The 25,765-nt window shown below is 37.2% G+C and overlaps 1 long non-coding RNA gene across 2 annotated transcripts; it reads right to left on the reverse strand.

Moving 5' to 3' along the window:
- Positions 1-827: 827 nt before the first annotated feature.
- Positions 828-25,492, reverse strand: LOC126820466 (uncharacterized). 2 transcript variants are annotated; one of them, XR_007679962.2, is made up of 5 exons: positions 25,113-25,492; positions 18,787-18,945; positions 9,076-9,172; positions 4,876-5,166; positions 828-4,304 (listed from the first exon to the last, which is right to left on the reverse strand). It is a non-coding gene; the product is annotated as an uncharacterized LOC126820466 (long non-coding RNA). The 2 variants fall into 2 exon arrangements; XR_007679961.2 differs by having other exon boundaries at positions 4,870-5,166.
- Between the last annotated feature and the right edge of the window lie 273 nt (positions 25,493-25,765).

Genomic DNA, 25,765 nt, shown 5'->3' on the forward strand with positions numbered 1-25,765 from the left:
GCCTTAAGCCACCTGGTATAAACAAATTCTCTGTGACATATATTATTTATAACTGAATGCCGGGAACATCAAGTACAAACTTATTACAAATTAAAACAGAATGCATGTTCTACTAGATCTAAACACGTGTCATACGCCCTGTTTTATGTAAAAATTCCGTGTTTTCCGTGTCCTTTACAAGTCTGTATGTTGTATTCACTTAGTGATATGCTGCACTTTCTATCTGTGTTTTCCATAATTTATAGATTTTCTGGCTATTTTTGTAACATTGAAGAAGGGGCGTTACCCTTGGTGTAATACAAAAATATACAAAACAAACACTTACACCGCACACTTAGGCAACTTTCACATTGGGATTTGGATAGATTTTCTTGCTGTTTTTATAACATTGAAGAAGAGGCATTACCATTGTTTTAGTAAAATATATATTTTTCGTTTAAAATCAAATGGTTACTTTGGTCATTTTGAAACTAACATACTAATAACATGTGCACTGCTAATGGGAGGGGGGATTTAGCCAGGGTAGCAGCCTTGCTTCTCTATCGAATTCCAACTGTAGTAGGTATACGTGGCCGACTGTACAAATGCGGTCCTGACGACGTATCGGGCTTCTCTGAACGCAATGCCGCATCAACTGACATTTTAACAAAGAGGTGGGGTTTAACGTCCACTCGACACAAACTAGGTCATTTTGTGACTAACATATGGTTCAATTGTATTTCAATAATTCGCTTGCGCTTAGGGGCCAGTGGGAGGAAACCGGGGGACCCCGGAGGAAACCCACGAAGTTGGACAGGTTTTTAACAAAGAACACAAACATAATAAAATTGTTTTAAAGCATGTATTTCTTACTCACAATAACAATACAAAAATAAATGCAAATAAATAAAATGAAACAAGAATCTCACTATAATATTCCAGTGATTATTATGACTATATACGAGATGATGAACTAACAAACAATGTTAAACAGACCTATTGGACGAATCAGTCAATTGGCTAGGATCCATCTGTTGTTAAGGATACACATTGCATAAATCATAATAAATTCAATCTGAATAAAACACAGATCCTATTTCGTTTCGTTTTCAAAGTTCAAAATTTCGTTTTACTTGTCTTTACTACTCTAGGATCTGGAAGAGTTGTTATCATTGACGTGTTCTGAATTTTGTGAGAGATTACCAATGAAACGGTCTGTTACGGCGAGCTTTAGGCGTGTTTTGCACGGAACTGTGGGTAATCCACTAGTGACATCAATGCGGATTGGTTAATCAAATGTCTGACGTCATAGGGTCATAAGCCGCTCGTATTACCTCTGACGCGACCTATTGCTACAACCGGTCCGATCATCATGTAGTGTAGGCCATCGAAAGTATAAAAAAAACGAAACAAAATATAGTTCTGTATTTTAATCAGATTGTAATAAATTATGCTTCGAAACAAATCTTTTCATAGCCAAAAACTCACTTGGATACGCTAAACGTACCCGATTTCCTAACACAATATGTGTCCAAACAGATTGAGACTGAAACCTTCTGCTTTAATAACTGACTTGTGCGATCACCATTAATAAAGACAAAGAATGCGGCCAATGGAAAGACAAATATTTGTTTTCTTATGCCAGGTTCCCACTATCAAGATTCGTGCTACGATTGAAATCGTGGTTTTAATCGTGGACTAATCGTGGACTAATCGTGGTGATCCTATCAGGTCTTATCATATATTGCGGTCAGTCGTAGCAATCGCGTTGATCGTATTGAAACGTATCCGAACGTATCTGAACGTACCAGATCGTGAACAATCCTATTGTAACGCATCGCACTACCGTGGGAAGCTAGCATAAACAGGAAGTTTGTGTTGCACTGTTCCATTTACACAAACCTCATAATATTGCCATTTTCAATGCGACCTCATTTAAAGCTGAACTCCGATTACAAAACTACAGGAATAATTAAATTGCTAACCGGATGTGGACAGTGTGGTTGATAAGGTATGCACTGGATGTGGGCGTGGTCTGCGTCTGTTTTTGTACGCCGTAAAATCGCCATGATTGTTTTACAGCTTGAAAACAAGTATGGCGATTTTTAGGGTGTTAAATTTTTTTAATTTAATTATTTCTGTAGTTTTGTAATCGGAGTTCAGCTTTAAGGGGTAATGATTATAGAATTCAAGAGTATGTGCAGAGACCACACCCGGTTTATATTTTTAAACTATTTATATAATAACATGAATTGCATCAGCCTAAAGACACCACTTAGAACTCCTAAATTGAGTAGGGATGATAGTGCCTGTTCCCTTGACTAATGGTTCTAAAACGGAAATGAAAACTTGAAAGTGAAAGGTCAATATGCTTTCTAGAATGATATAATTAACTATTATAAAAACATTTGGATAGTTGAAAAGGTGTAACATTTTAGTTGGTTAACTAACGAGAGAGAGAGAGAGAGAGAGAGAGAGAGAGAGAGAGAGAGAGGGGTAACGTCCACTCGACACAAACTAGGTCATTTCGGGACTAACACATGGTTCAATTTTATTTCAATAATTCGCTTGCGCGCAGGGGTCTTTAGCAGTGGGAGGAAACCGGAGGACCCGGAGAAAACCCACGAAGTTGGACAGGCGACCCTACTGTTATTCTGTTTTGATTTATAGTTACTTGAGATACTATCATTAGTCTTGTATTAAAATATTAGACAGGAGTTGATGCTCATGGGACGACGGGGGTGACGGTGGGATGATAAAATCTAAAGTGAACATTAAATCGTTTTGTCAGGCAATAAGAGCGATTAGCTCGTAAATTTAAAACTCAAATAATGATACCTCGATCAGAGTTCAAATTTGGTACATGCTACTAAACAGATTTTACGAACAATCGATTTTAAGTCATTTCACCAGAGCAAATATTATAAAAGCTAATGGATCTCTGAAAAGATTTCATAATTTTATAAAAAAAGATATATTGATATATCATTTATATTATGCAATATTATTAGAAGATGAGATTGGGTACACATTCATGCCCTTTTAAATATGACAATTTTATACAATGTTTATTTACACAATGCCATTACGATACCATAACATTATTTTCTTCAACATACATTTTTATGTGAAATACTTTTATGCTCATATTCTATATAATATGTGCAACAGAAGTGGTGACGTAGACCTAAAGTTCCAGCTATTTACACAATAGAAGAGATGAATAATCTATGGTTTTTTTCAAATATAATTACAACAAACGTTTCATAAAGGATTTCAGAAAGTGAACAGGCGACGAGATTTTAAATTGGTTACAGAATTTTCACTATCACAATAAATTCTTTATTTAAAGATATATTATTCAAGAGTCAAATTTAATTTGTCTATTGCAGGTCTTTCTTTGGGCCTTAAATGTTATATAATTTATTAATTAGACATTTATTAACATGGCAAGACCATAATCAACTCTCTAGGCCATCGGATGACTCCGGTTTTAAGTACATTAGAACGGTTCGGCCATTTAATAATTTAATTTAAAAATGGAGACTCGAGAATAAGTCTCGAATATACCAGTCGGTTAAGATAATAAATAATCAGTGCACAAACAGAGATAACTTCGCTCAGAATGAAGTCATTTGAATGAAATTTTCAATATATTCATTTTGCATTATCTGTTTTTAAACTGTTAAATAGAAAGAACCAGCAACTGTTTATCTAAATCTTACATAATGTATCTTTAATATGATTTGTTGTAAACCGTCACGCTTACGTCATATTGTCTGCAATAAATAAAGCTATGTACACATTGTTTTATGCTAGATAGAATATCTACCTTCATATCTAAGAGTCATATCTCAACTCACTTCCGGTCGCATTACACCATTTAAAAGCACCTCTACACACATAACAATAACGTCATCACTTCTTGCATTGCTCTATATACAAAATACTTTACACGAAAGTCATTGAGATCATCACGCCAAGATGGCGCTTCGTCGAATTTGTCTTTGCCTCGTCACGGTATATGGTTTATGTTTTATTTTCAACAGTCTTTGCTCAGAATCTAGTAACGCAAATGTCGGGGAAAAAGTTGAGAGTTTTTAAAAGCTCGGTGGCCATGGTAAGTGAACCCCGGTTTTATGCCCTTTAGAGTCTGCATTAACATGGACACGAAAGCCCTATTTGCAGAGACGCCTTATATTATATGGAGACAGTTCTTTTTCCGCGCACAAGCAGAAGCGTTATAGTTTCTATGGTAACACCACACTATCAATGACGTTGTGCTCACTTTATAAATCTTCTTAATTTCCGACCTCTGGACTGACCTGTAAAGAAAATAATTAACATTCATATATTTTACGATCAGGAATATTTGCTAGAAATTTTTATTATTTTTGTTGCTCTCAATTGAACATTCGACCTTTAATTGCTATAAGTTCAGGTCGACGAACGACTGCGTTATTAGAATAGAAATTGGTATACAATAGAACTAAGCTGTTTTTTATCCTGCAAAACGAGCATGTTAAATGTCAACAATGAAACTGAGGACGGGAATAACAAAATGAACTTCAGACGTTTAAATGTTAATAGCTCCAAGTTTCCTTGATTTAGACAACCTAAAGTCGGCACATTAAAATGTAAATGTCATTATTAAACAGAGCTACTGTACTTTGTCACAGGGTTCCTGTTTTGATAGTTTCGTACGATTATGACTATATTGCCACTTTAGCCATGACCAGTCAAAATGTTCCATTAGAGTGGCGTTTCCTTTAAAAGGGCTATTATAGAAAACAATTTGAAGCAAATTGGAAATAGACCACACGCGTCTTAAACCAAGTTAAAATATTACATGGTCGTTTATTCTTACGGTAACCGTAAATTAATACCCACCCTTACGTTTTGCTAATTTGGTTTTACTAAGGCATTTCCTCTTGCAGCGTTTTTTCCGCCCAAAATTGTTACCACCTGTACGGCATCCACGAAATTTCCGGCATTGTCCGGAAATCGGGTCAAAATACCATCGCTTCCTTAGTTTTTTACATTTTTTAGCTTCTTCTTCAAGAGGCATGTGGCAAACGCCGCGGCCCTTCTCAGATGACGTAACACTCCCATCATCCCTCTGCGGTGTATTGTCTAAATGCCATAAATACTTTTTTCTGTTTTTCTTTTTGGGCTTGGTTTTCGTTTCTGGAATAACAATTCGGAAGAAAATATTATAATTGAATTTATGGTAACAGATCAAAATAATTATTTTAATATAACCGTTGGGGTGTTGATGGGGTGGGGGTGGTGGATGGCCGAATGGTTAGCATGTGCGCGCTGTATCATAAGGTCTGTCATTCGATTCCCCGGTTGTACGGGACAAGGAGTAGGGTCGCCTGACCAACCTCGTGGGTTTTCTCCGGGTCCTCCGGTTTCTTCCCAGTGCTAAAGACCCCTACGCGCAAGCGAATTATTGAATGAAATTAAACCATGTGTTAGTCCCGAAATGACCTAGTTTGTGTTGAGTGGACGTTAACCCTCTCTCTCACTCTCTCTCTCTCTCTATCATATAACCGTGTAGCTAGCGTTAAAAACTTGTAGACAAATACATGTTGTAGATATGATATGTCAATTGAAACTGTTGCTATATAGGTGTAATGTCTCTGAATAAGGCGTGCCCCCCACCCCCTCAATGGGACTGGCAGGGGCAGTGTCTAGTCGTTCGTATAGGACGAAACACCAGGATCTCGCGTACACATTCGCATGTCTCGGAATGATTACTGCCATCCCTACTTGTTTTGGTTAGACTTTACTTGTAACTTTATATCCATTTCTCAAAAAATGTAACTATCTATCCAAATGTCATTATTATTTCTTTGACAGATAAGTCATTACTTCTTATCCTGTCTCTAATATTAAAGATAAAAATAGCCGTTTTATCAATCAAGTGGTTAAAAGTAGGCATGCTGTGGAATTCTTTACTCCCGGGAGTTCCTGAATTAACGTCATTCAAAACTGCTAACAGTAGTACCAAAATTATAGTACATCTCATTTTTTCCTACTTTTTAGCCCGAAAGCCTATCTGACATCTTTCAAAATACTTCTGATTTATGACCAGGAATGTATTTATCACTTAACATTTAAATGAGAAAAGTCTTTTAAAACAGAAGCTTCATAATAAACCATAACTACCGCGACCCTTATTATCATAATTATATGCACTTAATGTTTGTTTTTCTCTGTGGCTATAATAATATACAACATTCCTCTACCCCGCTGTGTTATCTCTTATTGCTTTATTTTAGACTCTAAATCAGTTTTTTAAAACGATAAAGCATACCTTTTAATCTAAATCGTTATATTATATAAGGACATTTCAACGTATGACTAACTTCATTCGGAGATAAGAAAGTCAGTCGCTTTATCAAGTTATTCAATTTGCATCCACAATGGTTGTTCCGTTTAATTTTACCAAAAGAAGCCAGATGTTATCATGATTCACCGAAATGGTTTTATGGCCAGTTATTTCTACGAACTGTTTAATTATTGTTTTCTTTTGCAGAAAAGCTTGCCGGGATGAATTCGGATTTAGCAATAGAAATTTCTTTGAAATCCACGTCAAAATCATTGCCCCAGTTATGTTGTATTTTACACATGACATTGTATGTTGTAGGCTTTATTTGGGGAATTCACAATTTTGTAACACTGCTTTAGTGGTCCTCGCACGGATGATTTGAACACTGGCTACGACCAATGGACGAATGCATTCAGTCAACCGGTTTAATACCACCCAATTTCTCAAGCCCCCCCCACCACATCCTATTTTGCCTATACTAATTTTCAATAAGACACAATAGCTACAGATCCACCAATTGTTATTAAACACACGTGTCCATAACTTGGTCAAGATCTGGCTAAGGGATATCCAAGCATCAAGATTATGAAGTAAACCAATACATTTATACTTAGTGTTTATCTTTAATGGAATTTATTAACGGTACTTGTGGACTAGCCGACCTTCATTATTTGTCTACACCTATTAGATAGTACTCTTAAACATCAGATAACTGACCTAAGTTTCTGTTATCCTCAGACACCCACACAATACGACTTAATAAATGACTTTAATAGCCTGACCCCAATAAAGAAATCTAAACTACTGCCCCTATTTAGATGTTGAGTAATGAATGGTGTCATGAGGGAGAGAGGGAGAGAGTGAGAGAGAGAGAGAGAGAGAGAGGGGATGTTTAAGCCCCATTAGGTCATGAGTGCATTCTATTTCAATAATGCGCTTGCACGTAGGGTCTTTAGTTGAAACCCACTCCTTGTCACATACACGCAGGGATTCGAAACCACGTCACTTGACAGAATGTATGATCTAAAGCGCACGCCCTAGATCATTCGGCCACTCACACAAACCCCACCCTGTATATGGTATACGAAAATGTAACAGGACAAATATATAATAGACAATGAGGATAATAGTGTTAAGATAGTGTTAAGGGGGTCACGGTGGCTAAGTGGGTAAAACGCTGGCTCGCTAGTCTAGAGATCGGGTGTTCAATTCCTGCATTGGCTGAGAAAGTTCATCCAGATTTTCCGGCGTGGTTCCCCCTTGTCAGTGATGCAGGACGGGGTTCTGCACGTAAAAGATGCCTTGACAGTTGGAATTCCATATAAGAGTAGACCGTAGTGCCGCTGTCCGGGCAAAATTTCCCTCATAGCACACTGTATGGCGTATGTCCGTCTTCATTAGTCCAGTTCAGAGTAGAACAGTAGGACGTTAAACCCCATTTTATTTCATTTCATTTTGCATACTCAGAACAATATTTTGGTGTATGCTTTTAAATTTACATTTCCTAATCGTAAGGATTAAACATCACCATGTCCGTATATTAACAATCAATTATGTACGAATCTAAATTGAACTGTCTAGCTTAGAGCCATAATAACCGATTCGGCAATAATTTAGCCGTAAACATGATCTATTTGGGAATAATAAAATATAACACAACTTTAGGGTAATAGCCTTTCGGCGCTAGCATATATTATATACAAGAAAAGGCAAACTTGAAAAGAGTTTCCGGTTCACGGATCTCTCGACAGCTAATGTAACCCATTAAAAAAAGCTTAACGTCATACCAAGTCTAAAGAAATTAACATCGACATCCTCTTGTAGCTAATTTTAGAAATTCCTGGAGTTATTTACAGAACGAATCAATGATAGATGATAAATATTCAATTCTTATTTGTCTACGCTCTGTCCACTTATACCAGAATAGACCACGCCGTCAGCAAGGAACATAAAGAGACACAGGCGCAACATCGATCCCTGCCACACATACACACGTACAATCCAATCGTTCTAGAATAACTTATCCAATATTGACTAACATGTTCGATACACTAAACTCTAATAAATATTATTAAAGGGTCGAGTGGCGATCATTTATAGATATAATTGATTATATTTGTAACGTACGCCTACACAAACACCACAAAAAATGTGTACTCACTGATTTAGCAATAAAATTGATAAATTGACTACAAAACTCGGATATTAAGTAGCGTATTATTGTATCAGATATTATCTCGTAGTGTTTATTGTTGGTAAATGGGCAACTAGTCTAAGATATGAACAGTTGTAATTAAGAGATAACATATTTTCATTAACAATCACAGCATGCTTTTAAATTGCAGTATTTGCGAGGCGTGTTAAATGGGTAACGGAGGTAGGGCGAAGAGTACAAGTTTATTATTTATCAGCTAATAATGTGATATATGTCATCTTGCGTGGCGTTTTTGCGTCTAAATGCTAAATTGAAGATATCCAATTCAGTTAAGCCGACGTCATGATAAAAGTTAGAGACGTATTAATAAAGGAGCCGCAGTGACTCGGTGGGTAAGACGTTGGCTCGGTAACCTGGAGGCCCCATGTTGGATCTGGGTGTTGGCCGAGAAAGTTCATCGGAATTTTCTGGTGTGGTCCACCTTGTCAGTTCACTACTCTTTTGTAGTGAACTGTAAATTATCAAGTATAAAGTGTATGGCGTATGTCCGTCTTCATTAGACCAGTCGGCACAGAACAGTAGGGCGTTAAAACCTGTCACTTACCTTGACAAAAGGCCTTTGCTTTACACGACGACCAATCACAATCTGTTCGTTTAGGGACATCAACAACACATTTACTACTACTATGACAATAGATATTCTGAAAAATATAATATAGAATAACATAAATATTGGCTATCAACTTAACAAATTGGGATCTTTATCTTCAAATATACGACAACGTCTTGATTGTCGTTGTTTCCAGCGAGTTTCATCAAGTTGCAGACATGCACGGTTGATTCTAGTTCAAAGAAGACGAGAAATGGAAACCCTTCTTGAAACCCTATTTACTAAATAATGATGCTTTTTGGCGATTACAAGTACAGTTGTCTAGTCGTTCGAATGGGACGAAAAACCAAGGTGGCGTGCACGTAAATGATCCCTTGGCAGTTGGAATTCGATATAAGAGTAGACCATAGTGCCGCTGCCTGGGCAAAATTTCCCTCATAGTACTCTTAATGGCGTATGCCCGTTCTCATTTGCCTTGTCGGAGCAGAACGGTAGGGCGTTAAACCGTTTTCATTTCATTTCATTTCATTTATTTGTATCTTCCAGACTAGGCCAATAGTTTGGCTCTTTATATTTTCGGCATTGACAGTTAGACTAGTGTAAATCGTTACCAGAGCCCAATTTGCCAAATATTTGGTTGCTTTCATCTATTCAAAGACATGATATATATAGCACCGGGACAGTAACCATCGACTGCCATACTCTTATGAAAATATTACTTTATCAAGGCCAGCTGCAGAATAGGATAATTCACAATCATTACCACATATATGTCAATCAAGATTATTTTGGCACGACACCTCTCCATTTTACTGGATAATAAGTGAGAACGACTGACTAAACTTGAAACCACGAAAAACAAAGGATGTTGTTAACATTTGCGAATAAATTACCACACAAAAAATAATTAACTATTTATCTTGTTTTGTTTTTTTTAGCTCCATAAAATTGGATAGCTGTATTAGTCATTCTTGCAATTTACACAATCTGTGTGATCCCCATGTATCACTCATTGTAATATATTTATCCAGAGGTATGCAATTGACATTAATGGTAGCCATGACATTTACAGTATTCATGAATGGCGGAACCCCAACTTGGAAGAAATTTTTCAATTATTCTGATAATATTACAACACGATATTTAGCCCTTTGACCCCAATTATATACCATAAAATAGAATAACTAACCCCAACAAAACACAAATCAACAGACAACAGGAAGCGAGGTGGAATGCGAACATCTTGTTATCATCATTTGAAATGAAATGGGATTATGCACCAACCGGTATAATAAACTATGCGGTAGGCTATGGGGGTAATTTTGCCCGGACAGCGACCGACTCTTAATTCGAATTCAACTAGCAAGGGCTCTTTTACGTGCAGGTCAACCCTTACACTGGACGTCTGTTTTTCGACCCACCCAAAACATTAGACGCTGTTTCTTGCCGGCACCCACCCCGGTTTTTCGTCCCATCCAAATCATAAGACAATAATCCATACAAGCCCCCCCACCCAAAATGAGGAATTAAATTCATCGTTAAGAAGAAACTACGCATCAGTATGGGTATTATCATTTTCCTATCAGATTATTTTATTAATAGATGTTAGGAAGTATTGACTATCAGGATCTTCCGAGAACTGTTTCCAAGAATAAAGTAGTATAGCGTTACTATTCCGGGTTGTGTTTTCCTGTTTTTCATAATTATTCAACATGCAAGCAGGATATCTTCCTTCGTGAATAATTGGATCATAATATATTCTAATCAAAATCCCATTTATATCAAATTCTCCCGACATTTTGAACATATTTTTCTATCGATGGCTACAAATGAAATGAGGTATAACGTCCTACTTTTCTAAAGACCCCTACTCGCAATAAATTTGAACCAAATGTTAGTCCCAAAGAACCTAGTTGCTGTAGAGTGGTCGCTAAAACCCATTTCTCGCTCCTACTTTTCTGTTCCAGCCGGCCTAATGAAAACGTTCGGCAAATGGATGGTTATATATCCATAATATATATATATATATATATATATATATATATATTTTTTAAACAGGAAGCAATGAATTCAAATGTATAATCGAAATGGGTAAAGGCTGTAAAGACATCAATACTGAATTCTGCTAAGCACTCTCGGCGCACCACTTTCAATCAAGAAGTAGAGTCATACATCCCAAGGTATTGTAAATAAACAAAGCTGTTTAAATAAACACTGGATAACTGCTGTATATGCACCTATCTAATTGAAGATGTATATTTGAATAGATATCATGATGATCTATGATCACCTCAGAACAATTGAGTCAAGAGGATCATCACGTGTGTTTAAAATTCCAATCTCTAACATCCGCCATTTTCTTTTGAACTTTTATCTTGAAGCGTACACGAGGGGGTTTCGTAGAAAAAAAACTTGACATTAAATCTTCAACGTGAGAATAGGTATATAGGCATATTATGTTCGGAATGTTATTTATTTGTAAAGTTTCTATGCCAAATATCATGGCACTCGACTACCCCCAACAGCGGCTAATTCTTGTTTTCATTCGGTAAGAGTGGGGTAAGTAGCGACCAAGGAGGCCGTTTGGTCTGGAATGTCAACATCACAGCTGTTCAACATTGAAAGGTTGTTAGTTCTACTCATTTCCTTGCCTCGACGCATCTTCATCAATCTGATAGGACGAGGAACTGGTGTCGAAGCGAACACGACCCGCTTTGGCCTTGGTTAGTTTAAGTCTGTACGACAATGGAATTGCGTCTAAAGGAAACGAAGTCTTCCTAGATCTTGTTGATGATCTCGTCATGGGGATCCTCTGTCTTGTATAAATATTGTGATAGATAGTAAGGATGTATGCTTAAACACACCCTTGGGCAAAATTCCTGGCTTCTCATTGTTTTTGTTTGTTCTGATTGAAAGGTCAGGCAATTAGCCATCAATACTAACACGCCTATTGTCGGTATCGTTATAAGAACAATATCAACGTGATAGAATTTAGTATACTTATATCTGATGTCGATAAATTAAAGAGATTTATTCATGGGTCAATTGAACACCAATCTGCGAGTTGCGTTAAAAGTACACATAGTTCACAACATAAGAGTGAACACTGCATTAACAGGCGTAACTGACCAAATGTATCTGGGGACGGGTGTTTTGATTACGAGAGATTCTGCCCGATTTTCGCCACAGTTTTTAAAGGAAGAGCTTAAGTGTTCACACGCATTCAGGACGAATTCAGACACCCGGGCAGAAATGTTTCTATACCCTTCGGAATAAGGTGTTCCTCTATACCTTTCTGTCGAAATAAATCAATGGATATATATTAATCTAAAATATTTAATATTATTTACGGTTTGGGGATCAATTCTCTTTTGAGGCGGTCTTTCCATACCCAATCCATTGTATTGTTCTATTGTATGTTAACAAAGCTGACCCTATAAAAGGTTATCAGTAAAGCGTATTCCAGAAACAAAGCATAATTTACAATCGTTGAAACTTTGTATATAAAAAACAATGGTTGATATTTGCTTCACTAGATAGAACCGACACCTTCTACCGTGGCATATTACTTTAGATGTTTGTTGGGAAAAAATGTACGCAGTTGGCGTAATGATGCATCCAGATTAGACGAATGTGAAATGTAAGTCCTCCTGACTAAGCCGAGTTCAAAACGGACCATCACCCATCCTTTCACGATTTTCCCGTGGCATATTACTTTATATGTTTGTTGGGAAAACTTGTACTCAGTTGGCGTAATGATGCATCCAGATTAGACGAATGTGAAACGTAAGTCCTCCTGACTAAGCCGAGTTCAAAACGGACCAACACCCATCCTTTCACACGATTTTCCTACCCGTATCTTTCTCGTGATTCATTTACAGATTCTCCTATTCATCTCATTGACATTGTTTACGCATTAAAAAAGTAGTGACCTTGTGTTCTGGTACAAACAGTTTTATCATTTGGTTAGTTTGCCCCAGATATTCAAATACTCTTTAACATCGAACATGGCTAAAACAGTGGACGTTTGTTTAGCTGTGAGGGGAAACAAGAGACCAAGAGACGTAAAACCCACGATGTTAGTCAGGCGATCCTATTACTTGTCACGTTGGTTGTATCAGCTTCCAAAAGAATAAAACGTTTTAAAACGTTTTTGCAAGACGACTTGGAGCTTTTTAGTACCAGATCCTTCGTCGTGCACCATTGGCAAGCAGAAATCGTGACTGGATATTTTCGATAAACTTTCTAGGTCAACACCCGTGTCGAACCCAGCGGCATACACACCGCCCCACCGTGGCTCACACTGTCCCGTACCCCAGAACGAGTATAGCAGAGTGTAGGGCGTGTCAATCACAAATAGGACTTTTGCGGCACAATGTTTTTATATCCCTAACCAGTTAGTTCCTATTAGTTGAGTATTTTTGTCAATGGAGAAGTAGTTCAGAAAAAAATGCACTAAACGTATTGGTCGAATTAAAGGCATATAATTGAAATGGGTGTTACTGGTCTTGTATGTGTGCCAAATTTAGCATTGCAGTATGCGTTCTCAGTAAATAGGGTATGGGTGGTGTTCTGTACAACTAGTTCATGGTCAAAATACCAACACCGAACACATATAATAACGGTTTCTTTAACAATACCACTGGCTCCATTTACGCAGTTAACATAGTTATATCAAGGACGTTCGTATTTATCTACTCCCACCTACTAGCGTTATCTCGCAGTAAACAATGTATTTACTTGGGGATAAATACTATGGCGAAAGTAATTTACTGCTAAAAATATAGCTTTAGCGTTTAAGAAACAACTTAAAGATAACTCCAATTTCATCTTGTACAACAGTAATAAAATGCGAAAAACGCGTATTGATTTCGCAGAATATCAGATATTGACATCAATCTTTCAATAAAGATTTCTTATCACTTGCAGAAAGTTTCATAAGAACTTGGATTCATGATACTCGTATAGGCTAAATTTATTTTGACTAGAGTTGTTCCCCTTATCTGTCCTACATCTATAGCCCCAAATTGCTAAATCTCATATAGCAAATTTGCTACCCATTTTAAATTTTGATTGGTTCAATTGAGTATCACACTTACCGGCTTAAGAAAAGATTGCTGGACTATCAACTGTCAGCATTTATTTTGACGCATATAATTCTTCAACAGCATTAGATAGACCAGCTGAAGAATGGCTGAGAGCAATTACGTCTTAAATTGGCCCAGTTTAATTTTTTATTATAAATTAGCCCTCTTACATCCTCCCCTAAATAATTAAATTTAAGGTAATCAAAACAGTAAAATTGTTGACTGGAGACGAGAAGAGATTTGAATTTCAAATTATATAACATCATACACCTGCGGCACTGTAGGGGAGAACTCTATTCGAACCATGTGTGTTACAGGAACTGTTGGAATTCTGTGACGTCAAAGACTCAAAATATGCGAAGGACACTCTGTTTCTTTTAAAATGGTACCACAAATAAACGAAAGGAAGCGATTGCCGTGTAACGTGGGTTATTCGTGTTATGGTATGTTTTTTGTAAATAGAAACCATACACCTATTGTATGTCTGTTTACTGGAAACAAATTACGCCTCTTTTATATTTGAATTATTTTAAGACATGTGGAATGTGTTGCTTACATTTCAAAACAGCATTTCATCAAACGTGAACTCGTTATTTTACAGCAATGAAAGAGCTACAGAAATTGAATCTTAATGTGTATCATTGAGTCGCTGCAACTTCTTTCTATCATCCAGAAACAGGAGTCACCGATCATATTATTGGCCGAGAAAGTTCCCTGAAATTTTCCAGCATTGTTTCTCCTTATCTGTGTTACAGAAACACCCATTTCATTTCATCCTCGGAATCCGCGGTGTCTCAGTGATTAAGGAAATGAAATTAAATGAAATGGGGTTTAACGTCCTACTGTTCTGCTCCAAACTGGGCTAATGAAGACGGGCATACGCCATACAGTGTGCTATGAGGGAAATTTTGCCCGGACAGCGGCACTACGGCCTACTCTTATATCGAATTTCAACTGTCAAGGGATCTTTTACGTGCACGCCAATGTGTACACGGGATATCGGTTTTTCGTCCCATCCGAACGACTAGACAGCCGTCCTTGTCAGTCCCCCCGTCCTGCATCACTGACAAGGGGGAACCACGCCGGAAAATCTGGATGAACTTTCTCGGCCAATGCAGGGATCGAACACCCTACCTCCAGGCTAGCGAACCAGCGTCTTACCCACTTTGCCACGTGATCCTCCGGTGATTAAGGCGCTAGCTAACTAACCAGGAGGTCCGAGGTTCGATGGGACGAAAATTCGATGGAACGAAAATTCGATGTCCCGTATACACATTTGTGTGTACATAAAAGAAACACTGTCACTTAGAATTCGAAATGAGATTAGACCGTAGCCCTGTCCGGGCAAAATATCCCTCATAGGACACTGCCCGTCTTCATTTATCTCGGCTGGGGCAGAAAAATAGGACGTTAAACCCTATTTAATCCTCTAGAAACGTTACCCGCTTTTGTCCCAAATGATTTAAAGTAAAATAGGACTCTTTATTATCCCCTAAAGTTATTTGTCATCCCATTATCAAAGTTACTGAAATTAATTTATGAGGGTTATTTTGGTTACCGAATTAAGACACAGTTGTCCGACTTATATGTACTGAACAATCTGGGTGAACGTTCGTCAAGCCAACTGTTTCTACTATATTTTATCCAATAATTAGTACGACCTTTTTACTTCTCCCCAGGGCCTTGCTTCGTTGGGTTTTTTTGTTCAGTGGTGCCGGGTAATGACATTGTCTAGTCGTTCGAATGGGACAAAAACTGATGCCCCGTGTACACATTGACGTGGACGTAAAAGATCTCTTGACAGTTGGAATTCGAAATAAGAGTAGGCCGTAACACCGCTCTGCTCGCAAAAGTATCCCCTCGAAGCATGCGGTATGGCGTACGCCCGTGTTCATCAGTCCAATCAGTGCCGAAAAGTAGGACGCTAAACCCCATTGGATTTCATGTCATTTTAATAATAATATGTATTTCTTATTATACGCATTACATCAAAAAAACAATCTCAACGCGTAGTGCTAAAACATATAATATGACATGAAAACATAATTTTATTGACTAAAAAAAGGTTTAAAACCGCGGAGAATAAGTTGCAGTGTTTCAATCTACACTTACGTATTCTAGCTTGTAGAAAATGTGTTGATATCTGATAAGTTTAAATGGATGTAGACTACATAATTAATTTCGACATACTGATGTAAATGCGTAAGGTAATTATACCTTGCTTTCTTTGATGCATGTAAAACCGGATTTATAAAAAGTACATAACAAGTGCAGCTGGGTAATTCATATTGTGCAAGGACACACACCTATTCAAGGTTTTTGCTAGGGCGTCATAACTTCAACTCTTAAAAACAACAAGAAGGAAAGCCCGAGAAGAATTACCTTACCTTTGCATAATCGCGGAGAGAGATACAGGATATAGAATTTTCTATAAAAAGCAGTAATTCAACGACTGATGTCTTGCAAGATGGGAAATCCATAATGTTCAAGGACACAGACCTACTGAATAAGGTTATCTCTGGTGTGTCATAACCTCAGCTCTTAAAAACAAGAAGTAAAACCCGGGAAGAATTACCTTATAAAATATTCGCACAATCGCGGAGCGACATACAAGATCTAGAATTCTGTGATAAGCGGTAATCAAACCAGTGATGTTTTGCAAGAATTTGCACGTTTCCCATATCGGTTGTTACTGATCATAACGTAAGAATCTCAGGAACGACTACTATCAGAAGCACGATTCTGGGATGAAACCCGAGACGATACGCAGTTCATTCATAACATATACTACACATCTCCCCCTCTGTCTCACTGAGCCGCCATCAATCTCAATTGTCTATTAGTCAGTGCTTTTCTTGGCTACTATTATCTATACATAGAAACGAAAACAGTTGAAGGAACCCATCAAATTGTCTGAGAGAGCGAAATGAGCGGTTTAATTAGTATTCTACTATATGCCAGTCTACAAGAACCAGGCTATGAAGTACATATATTGTGTGTTTTCCATCAAAGATGGTATTTTGTGCCAGTTTCTATCCTTGTTATCAAGTACTAAAACTTTGTTGTTCTGTTATTTCGTTTTTATAAGAAAAAGATGATACGAAATGCGAGCTCCTTGAGTAGTAAAACTATCAACTCTAATTTGGTAGTTTTATCTTTTGATAATATGGTGAAGAGGAAGTCGTTCATCTAGGCTCTGTGTTGTAAGTGTGGGATAATTTGTTTCAACATCTGCCAAACACAGGTTTCTGTTTACAAATGAACCCTATGTAATCACTGGCAATACAACTCACGATGTTAACGATTCTGGTTTTTTCTTTTAGTTTCGTAGGATGGGGCGAAACACAGAGGACCATATTCGCTGGCCATCACGTAAAATAACCCTGGCAGTTAAAATTCCGTTGTCCGGGCAGTGTCCCCATAGCGCACTTCATGGCGTATGCCGGGCGAAATTCCCTTATATATACACTGCCCGTCTTCATTAGCCCAGATGCAGGACAGTGGGACGTCAAACCCCATTTCACCATATTTTCTTTTGGTTTCATGTTTGTTGTTAATTGTTTGCAACGTCTATGTAGGCTTATGCTATGAGACCTGCCCGTGGGTTTGTCTTTTGTTGTTGTTTTTTTATGTGGAACTAGCAAGTAAAGTGTTGCCTAGTCCTCAAGGCGGAGCGAAAATCCGAGGCCCATCCGTACAAAACCTCATGACAATTAAATTCCATGCTTGTCTACGATATCACCCGTGGTGGAAGTGGACGTAAAACTCCAGGAACGAACGAACGGCCGACATGGTCGACATGTCCGTGATCATGGAATTGTTTATGAGACATTAAACTTCATTTCTTTTTAAAGATGATACGTAAGTGATATATGGGCCTTTGTACATAAAGCCGTATATGACACACATCGTTAAACATGGCTTATAGTATCTAATAGATATATTGTGGGCGGTCATCTACTTGTATAGAAATATCATATGATATATTAACTACTGAGATATCAACAATATACACACGGGATTCAAGTGGAACGATTGAAACGTGAATCCAGTTGAAAGTTTAGAGACCATATTTGACAGTTAACCTATAATACGACCTTAATAGACCAATTATCCACAAACCACTTTACAAATTGGCTGTAAACAAGTGTTAAACATCGTTAAGGTCAATTGTAGGAAAACAAATTAAAAGGTCATCGTATGTCGAATGGTCATTGTTTCCAGTTTGTTTTGATTTGGTTCATTTATTTATTTAATATGCTAAAAATGGTAATTTTCTGCTCATTTTGAGTATGTCGTAAGAAAATAAACGGATACATACTCCGCTTTTCAAATGTATGGGACTGGGTATTGGGCAGCGGTTGATACAAATTAATACATTTGATTTTAATGCAACCAATTTGTAGTATTTTCGAATATTCGAAACGGTTGACAGCGAACATAGTCCACTTTTCAATGTATGAGGATCCTGTGCAGTGGTTGATACAAACGAAAACCATTCATTTCAATGCAACGAATTTGTAATATTTTCGAATATTTATAACGGTCAACAACGATTTTCCTTTCACAGGAGAATAAATATGGTGTTGAACATAATTATGAAATGAGCGATGCTTACCTCACACGGGTCGTAACATTTGCAGAAATATTGACCTTCCATATCCGTCTTGTATCCATACATACATTTCAAATCACATTTTATCTGATAATATGGCCATAACTCTTTCTTGGCGTAGCTCGGTAACAGGGACGAACCTTCTGTCAGGACCACAGATATCTGGAATACAAAAAAACCTCTTTCATGACATAATCATAATTTGCTTTCTATCGTGCTAAATGGCAGACGGAGATGTTTTGGTAGACACCCCCTGTGACTGGTTTATTTAAACCCCCTCCCCCCCCCCCCCCACACGAATAATTGTCCTGTAGTAGACTAAATGGGCTAACGAGTACCAAGTCTATTTTGATCTCCCGTCTTCATCAGCTCGGTTGGAACAGGAGATTAAGACGTTTCTACTGCGATCTGAAGATTATATGATGCAAAGGTGTCTGTGATATAAGGAGGGAGGGGATATCGGTTGCCGGGTTTTTGATTTAACCACTGCTAGGATTAATGCACACCATAAAGTCTAATTCAATTGTCGATTAAAGATATAGTCTCTAGTATAAAAAACATTCATTTCAAGGGTGATGTTTTAAACGATCATACAGGGAGAAGCAATTAGACCTAACGTATAGCATTCATGTATACATAACCATTAAGACAGCGATGCGGTGAGCGGATGCAACTCGTGTAAACAATTGGGGGTGTAGTCATTCATGCTTTTAATTCAATCAAACTAATCATGCTGGTATTTTTGTGTAAATTAGTCGCGGAATCTGTTCTAAACACGGTAAGCCATTGGTTAAATATATAAGTACTGAAAAAACATTTGTCATGTCAGAAAACAGGGTTTAAATATACTGCTAGTTAACAGCTGTCGGCTTAGTGGAGATATTTACAATTCATTAGACAATCTTTCCCACGCGTGCACATTTCATGTAATAACTAAATCTATTCAAGTAGACGATTCGGTAAAAAAAATTCAAAGGCGCTATTTCGTTTCACCTACTTAATAAAATGTCGCTAGTTGGTCGCTAGGTATCTCGTTGCTGTCATTTACGATAACACGAGCCTGTCATTTTGCAGTATTACGTAGCGGGATGTTATAAATCTATATTAAGTCTTTAGTGAATTTTCTGACACGTATTCAATAAATCCAAATAACACATCCTACTCCCATAACAACCCATGTCAGAAGAGTCGGCGGAGATTAACAGATAGCTGATACAAGGACATTAGGCAAATGTTGAGTATACAAAAAAAGAACAACATATGGATTCAGACCACAAAAGGGATGCATAGAAGGATTTTTAACTTTTGTAATTAAGCAACCGCTTTTATGTTTGTCAGCGCTTTGGATCGGTACCTGATCTGGTTTGGTACCATTCTGTGTTAGTTACAAAGTAAAAGATCTAGACCTGGACATTTTTATAAGTAAAATGAATGGCTACATAATATGCAATACAGTAGGCCAAAGAGAATTGAGTAACAAATACTATATGAATCAACAACAAGTACTAGTGAAATGTGGAACCAGATAGATGCATAACTAGGATGTCATGCCAGACTGGAAACTGAATTAAACTGCTACATCGGTTCTGATTTATGATTTTTCCGCATCACCATTTAAACATACATTATGCAAGAGCTAAATCTATCTATTGCAGGTCTTTCTTTAGGCCTGAAATGTTATCTAAATTATTAATTAGACATTAATTAACTTATCCAGACCATAATCATTTCTAGATGGCATCGCTAGCCTGCGATCTTAAGTGGATTGTGAGCCGATTTACTGCATAACTTTCCTTCTCGATTAAACGATTAAATAGATAATCGAGACTATGCTGTTTATCGTACTGACTTTAGTAATGATGACCGAGGCTAGGCAGAAATTTCATTAGCTTAGTTTTCGGTTCATAGTGGGTCAATTTGAATGAAATTTTCAGCAAATTGCCTTTACGTTATCTAGTTTTTAACTATTATAGTGAGAACTGCCAACTCGTTCTCGAATCTCCCATAATGTATCTTTAAGCTCTGCTGATGACCCCGGGTTACCTAAAGTAGAACTCTGAAATCGATGCTTTAACATTACCACTATTTATCTACTGGTAATGACGAGTGTCGTTCAGGGGGCAGGATATGCATGCTGATTTCTAGAACACCTGATATTACCTATCGTTTGTTTGGGGAATCGTTGTACATTTGTATTATTATATCTGGGTATGAAACTGTAAACGGAGACCTAACATATAAATTTAATATTGTATAAAGGTGTTAACAAGCTATTAGAGATGTTGGTATGTAACACACTTCAATAAAGGTGTTAAATACCTGAATTTATAGCTACTATAACATATAGAGTTACTCTAACAATACAATACTACTGTCAATGATAAATTACCCTTAATGATCACGGTTTTTTTTCATACATAATAATCAAAAGGGTGATTTCGGAGTGGGATCTAGACTAGATATATTTTACGACTTGTAACTAGACGATTATTTTCTATCGAGTACCATGTGTTAGAACTTGTTTGTGTCGAGGTTACGTTACCCCTCTACCCCGCACCCCTTCTCTCTCTCTCTCTAGACTAGATATATTTTACGACTTATAACTAGACGATTATTTTCTATTGAGTACCATGTGTTAGACCTTGTTACCCCCTCTACCCCCCCACCGCATCCCCTCTCTTTCGCGCTTTCTCGTCGTCAGAAAAGGAATGTGTGCCGTTTCTGACAGGACACGATTCCTTGACAATCGCATTTTCAAGAAAAGTATGTGGAAACGCACGCTCTCTCTCTCTCTCTTTCTCTCTTGTCAGAAAAGGAATGTGTGCAGTTTCGGACAGGGCACAATCCCTTGACAATCGCATGTTCAAGAAAAGTATAAAAGTTTGCGCAATCTCTCTCTCTCTCTCTCTCTCTCTCTTTCGACAATACGGTCTAATAAGCCACCTAAGTCACTTCTTTGTTAATTTATCTCAAGGATATCTTTATCGTCTAATAATATCACATTATACAAAATTATAATTATTCTTGCATAATAAATAGTGTTTACAAGGACGAGGTGGGTTTATATATTATATACTTCACTTCACAAGTCTTCACTATTCACAGAAGCGGAAAAAATGGTTCAACAATTTGAGGTATTGAATTAATTCGAAATATGAGGTATTTTGAAATGACAACGGTGTTAACGTTGCGTAGTGTCAAGTCGTCGAGGCGTTCCTTGTGTATATATAAATGAATTAGCTCAGGTATGCAATTTCACGCATACCTGTGCAATTACCTACGAAAGATAAATAGGCTTCATTGAAATCAGCGTAAATACCTTGAATTGGTGTTAAGCATTCTTTTCCCATGGGTATTGTTGTACTTTGAAGCTATGTGAAGATACAAAGTTGTGTTTTTATAAAAACCTAAAGAACTTAAAATCTTCATGTAATGCATGTTAGCGCTAACAATAATAGTGCTAAGCAGTAATAATATCTGAGCAATATATGTTATTGTAATCTCTACTCCGTTGTGCTTGAACTATACGGTATCTAGAAGAGTTCTCTTCTACTCGTGTAATGCTTGTTAGTGCTAACAATACCAAGCAGTAGTAATATCTGTGCAATGTACGTTATTGTAATCTAGCAGGATTCTCTTCTACTCATGTAATGCTTGTTATTGCTAACAATATTAGTACTAAGCAGTAATAATATCTGTGCAATATATGTTGTTGTAATTTTTACTCCGTTGTGCTAGAACTATACGGTGTCTAGTTGGGTTCTGTTCTGTTCGCTTAAAACAAACGCCGTGACTCGGGGATCATTCACGATCATGGAGACCATCGCACCATATCTGGCGTTTCCACCACGCTTTTACCACGCTTATGGCGATCTTGACGCGCTGTGCGACCATTTTCCGTCGCCGTAGCGTCGCAGTAAGGACGCCACCCAAGTCTGACGGGGGTATTAGGTTGGACTTCCGGAGAAGTTGCCATTAAAACCATTTCTGACTGGTTATATTATAACCAGTTAGAAATAAGTACCAAAATCTAACTGTTGAATAGTTACCGATTGTTTGACCTATCACCCTAAAACTATTGCCTGATTTCAGTTTTGTTATTAATCAGATAAACCGTGATTTAATCACCAATGAAGAACCTCTGAATTATAAATACATGTAGGAAATGTTTATCTCCTGATTCACTCCAACATGCCGGAAACAAGACGATTTAAACAAGGCTCAGGTTATTATCAGCTGTAAATCTCCCACATAATGACAAATTTATCATAAAAAATAATAAAAAGCCCCTATGACTAACACCCATTATATGCAATTGTAGCCTGTATTGAAAATATCAAATTGTAATTTATGGCTTTCGTAAGCTCCGACACAAGGGATTCGAGATAAGCAGATAGGCCATGTGCATCCTGTATTGGTTCACAAAACCCAGCGTCGCCAGTCAGAACAACCGAACAGAAACAAAGAAGAATAAGAAATATACCCCTATTCATACCATACCATGCTATGCAATTAAACCAGATGTTGTAAACTTTGTCTCATCCTGTTTAAAATCGTAAATCAGATAAATCTAGGCAAGTTTTATCTATTCGTGTTGTATTCACGTGAATCATTCGAACAAATTTTTGCACACGTCATCCCAAACAATTTATAAATAATCACGATAATTTTTCTACCTTGAAATTATCGCTATCGTCCTATTAAATATTAATATTATGAACCTAGTAAAAAGTGTTAAGTACATCTATTCATAGAAAGTCATGAGCCATAAAAAGGAAAACATAACTATTGTATACATGAGTATGTATATATGTATTACACATGAAACCTATATAAAGACATACCAATCATACTACTGTACATGAGCTTGTTTATCACTGTAGCCTACGATAGCATAACTTGGAACAAGGAAGAGAAAACAGTATCAAATGTATCATTGTAATTGCCGTCACTTTTAAAGTTATGTGTTTAACGATATTCGCAATTAGACAGGGCCCTCACAAGCCTATGTGGCGCCCCAGGGCAAAAGTTTCAGTTACGCCCCCTCACCCCATCTCGTGCATACTGTGACTGATTTGTTCAGTGTCTGCTCTCAATTGACTTTTTATGATTAAAGAACTTTTAAAATACAATTTATTTTATGCTTTTAACACTTTATCTAAATAACTATTTATTAAATCAACTGATATGTAATTTTTTTTATGTTTATTTCCACTTGAAACCTCCATTTGATCGAAAAACTCTATAATATATTTTGGAAAATCATAATTCTATATGCTGAAATATGAACTGGTTTACACAGGTTTAGGGGAAGCGAAGGCCGGTGCTTTGCTATATCAGCCGCCAATGAGTCTAGTCCATAAATATTGAAAGGGACCCCCTTTGAAAATTTCTGGTATGCACTTCGATAATTTGCCGCCCCCAAGAAGTGTCCCCTCCCCATCTATGTAAGGGCCTGACACCCCTATAAATAGTTACCACAGAACTTGGCATTGTAATCTGCCCTGTATATTCTCAATTATAGTAAACATAGTCTGAATACTAGTACACGTTCTACCACGTGGCGAGGAATAGTTTGTTTCAAATACGCTAACGCTAGAAACCGTTTTAAAATAGAATGAAACGAAATAGGGTTACCGTCCTACTTTTCTGCAGTCAGAGACAGAATGCTGCCACCAGAATATCTCCCGAAATAAGTTTTTTTAAATTGTCTTTGTTTATGTATAGATGAAAAAATAACCAATGTCCGACGTTCAAAGAGACTTGTGAAAAAGCAAATGGAACGCAAATTTTCCATATTATACAAATTGTAATACGCTTAATTAATGAATGATACTACAATTAAACTATTGTGTCGAATGGTTAACGCGTGCGTGTTTGATAACAAGGTCTGTCATTGAGTCATGTGGCATGATTTCCAATCCCCGCTTGTACGTGACAAGGAGTAGGGTCGCCTGTCCAACCTCGTGGGTTTTCTCTGGGTCCTTTGGTTTCCACTGTCAAAGACCCCTACGCGCTGGCGAATTATTTAAATAAAATTGATCCATATGTTAGTCCCGAAATTACCTCATATGCGTCGACCCTTCTCTCTCTCTCTCTCACCCTCTCTCTCCCCCCTCTCTCTCTCTCTCTCTCAAAAGGTTTCGTATCAACCACTATCTACTGCTACTTGTCTTCTTCGAATAATGAGCAAAGAATAACCCATTCGCCCAGACTTAAAAACTACAGTGTGCGATGACTGTGTTAGATTGTTGTCAATAAGAAATATGACAGTCGTCGAGAGATAATATTCGTTTTAAAATTCAATAAAATAAAATAAGAATACTTACGATGAGCAATATTAAAGCGTGTGAAATAAGTCCCAGTGACATCACCGTATACATGTTGAATAATGTTCCTTTATATACAAATTGGAATGAAATTTAGTTTAAAAGTTGATATCTTTGTAAAAGATATAACACTGACAACGTAAGTTGTGTACAACCTTAACGTAATACTACTATCAACGGTTAGAAGTCAAATAGCTAACTCACTATACACACACGAGCTTATTGCTTCTCCATACGGCTCGGTTTGAATTATCAGCTGTTCTAGTTCGACTCATCTTGTTCGGTCTAATTTATAGCTTTTTACGATTACGCGTATGTTTATCAGGAATGTTATGCCTGTCAGAATTCCGACTATTCAATGAATAACAAGTCATAGTGCGTGTTTATCTTCTCTTGCTCAACCTTTTCGCCATATATGGAAGAATTATTGTGACGTCAGAAACCATAACCTTTATTCTTACCAGCGATTGGTCGGTGTAGGAGTATTTCACACGAAGACAGGTCAATCAAATGCAAGCTTCCTTCGTTTATTGGTTGTTGGCATTTACTTGCTAAATTTAGATAGTTGGATAGAAAAAACGTATTAACGTGTGACCTGTTAGAAATATTTAGAGTATATTTTATAATAATAAAATAGGAGACGAAAACAAGTT

The sequence above is a fragment of the Patella vulgata genome, chromosome 5, assembly GCF_932274485.2.
Source record: "Patella vulgata chromosome 5, xgPatVulg1.2, whole genome shotgun sequence".
In the NCBI taxonomy this organism is placed as follows: domain Eukaryota; kingdom Metazoa; phylum Mollusca; class Gastropoda; family Patellidae; genus Patella; species Patella vulgata.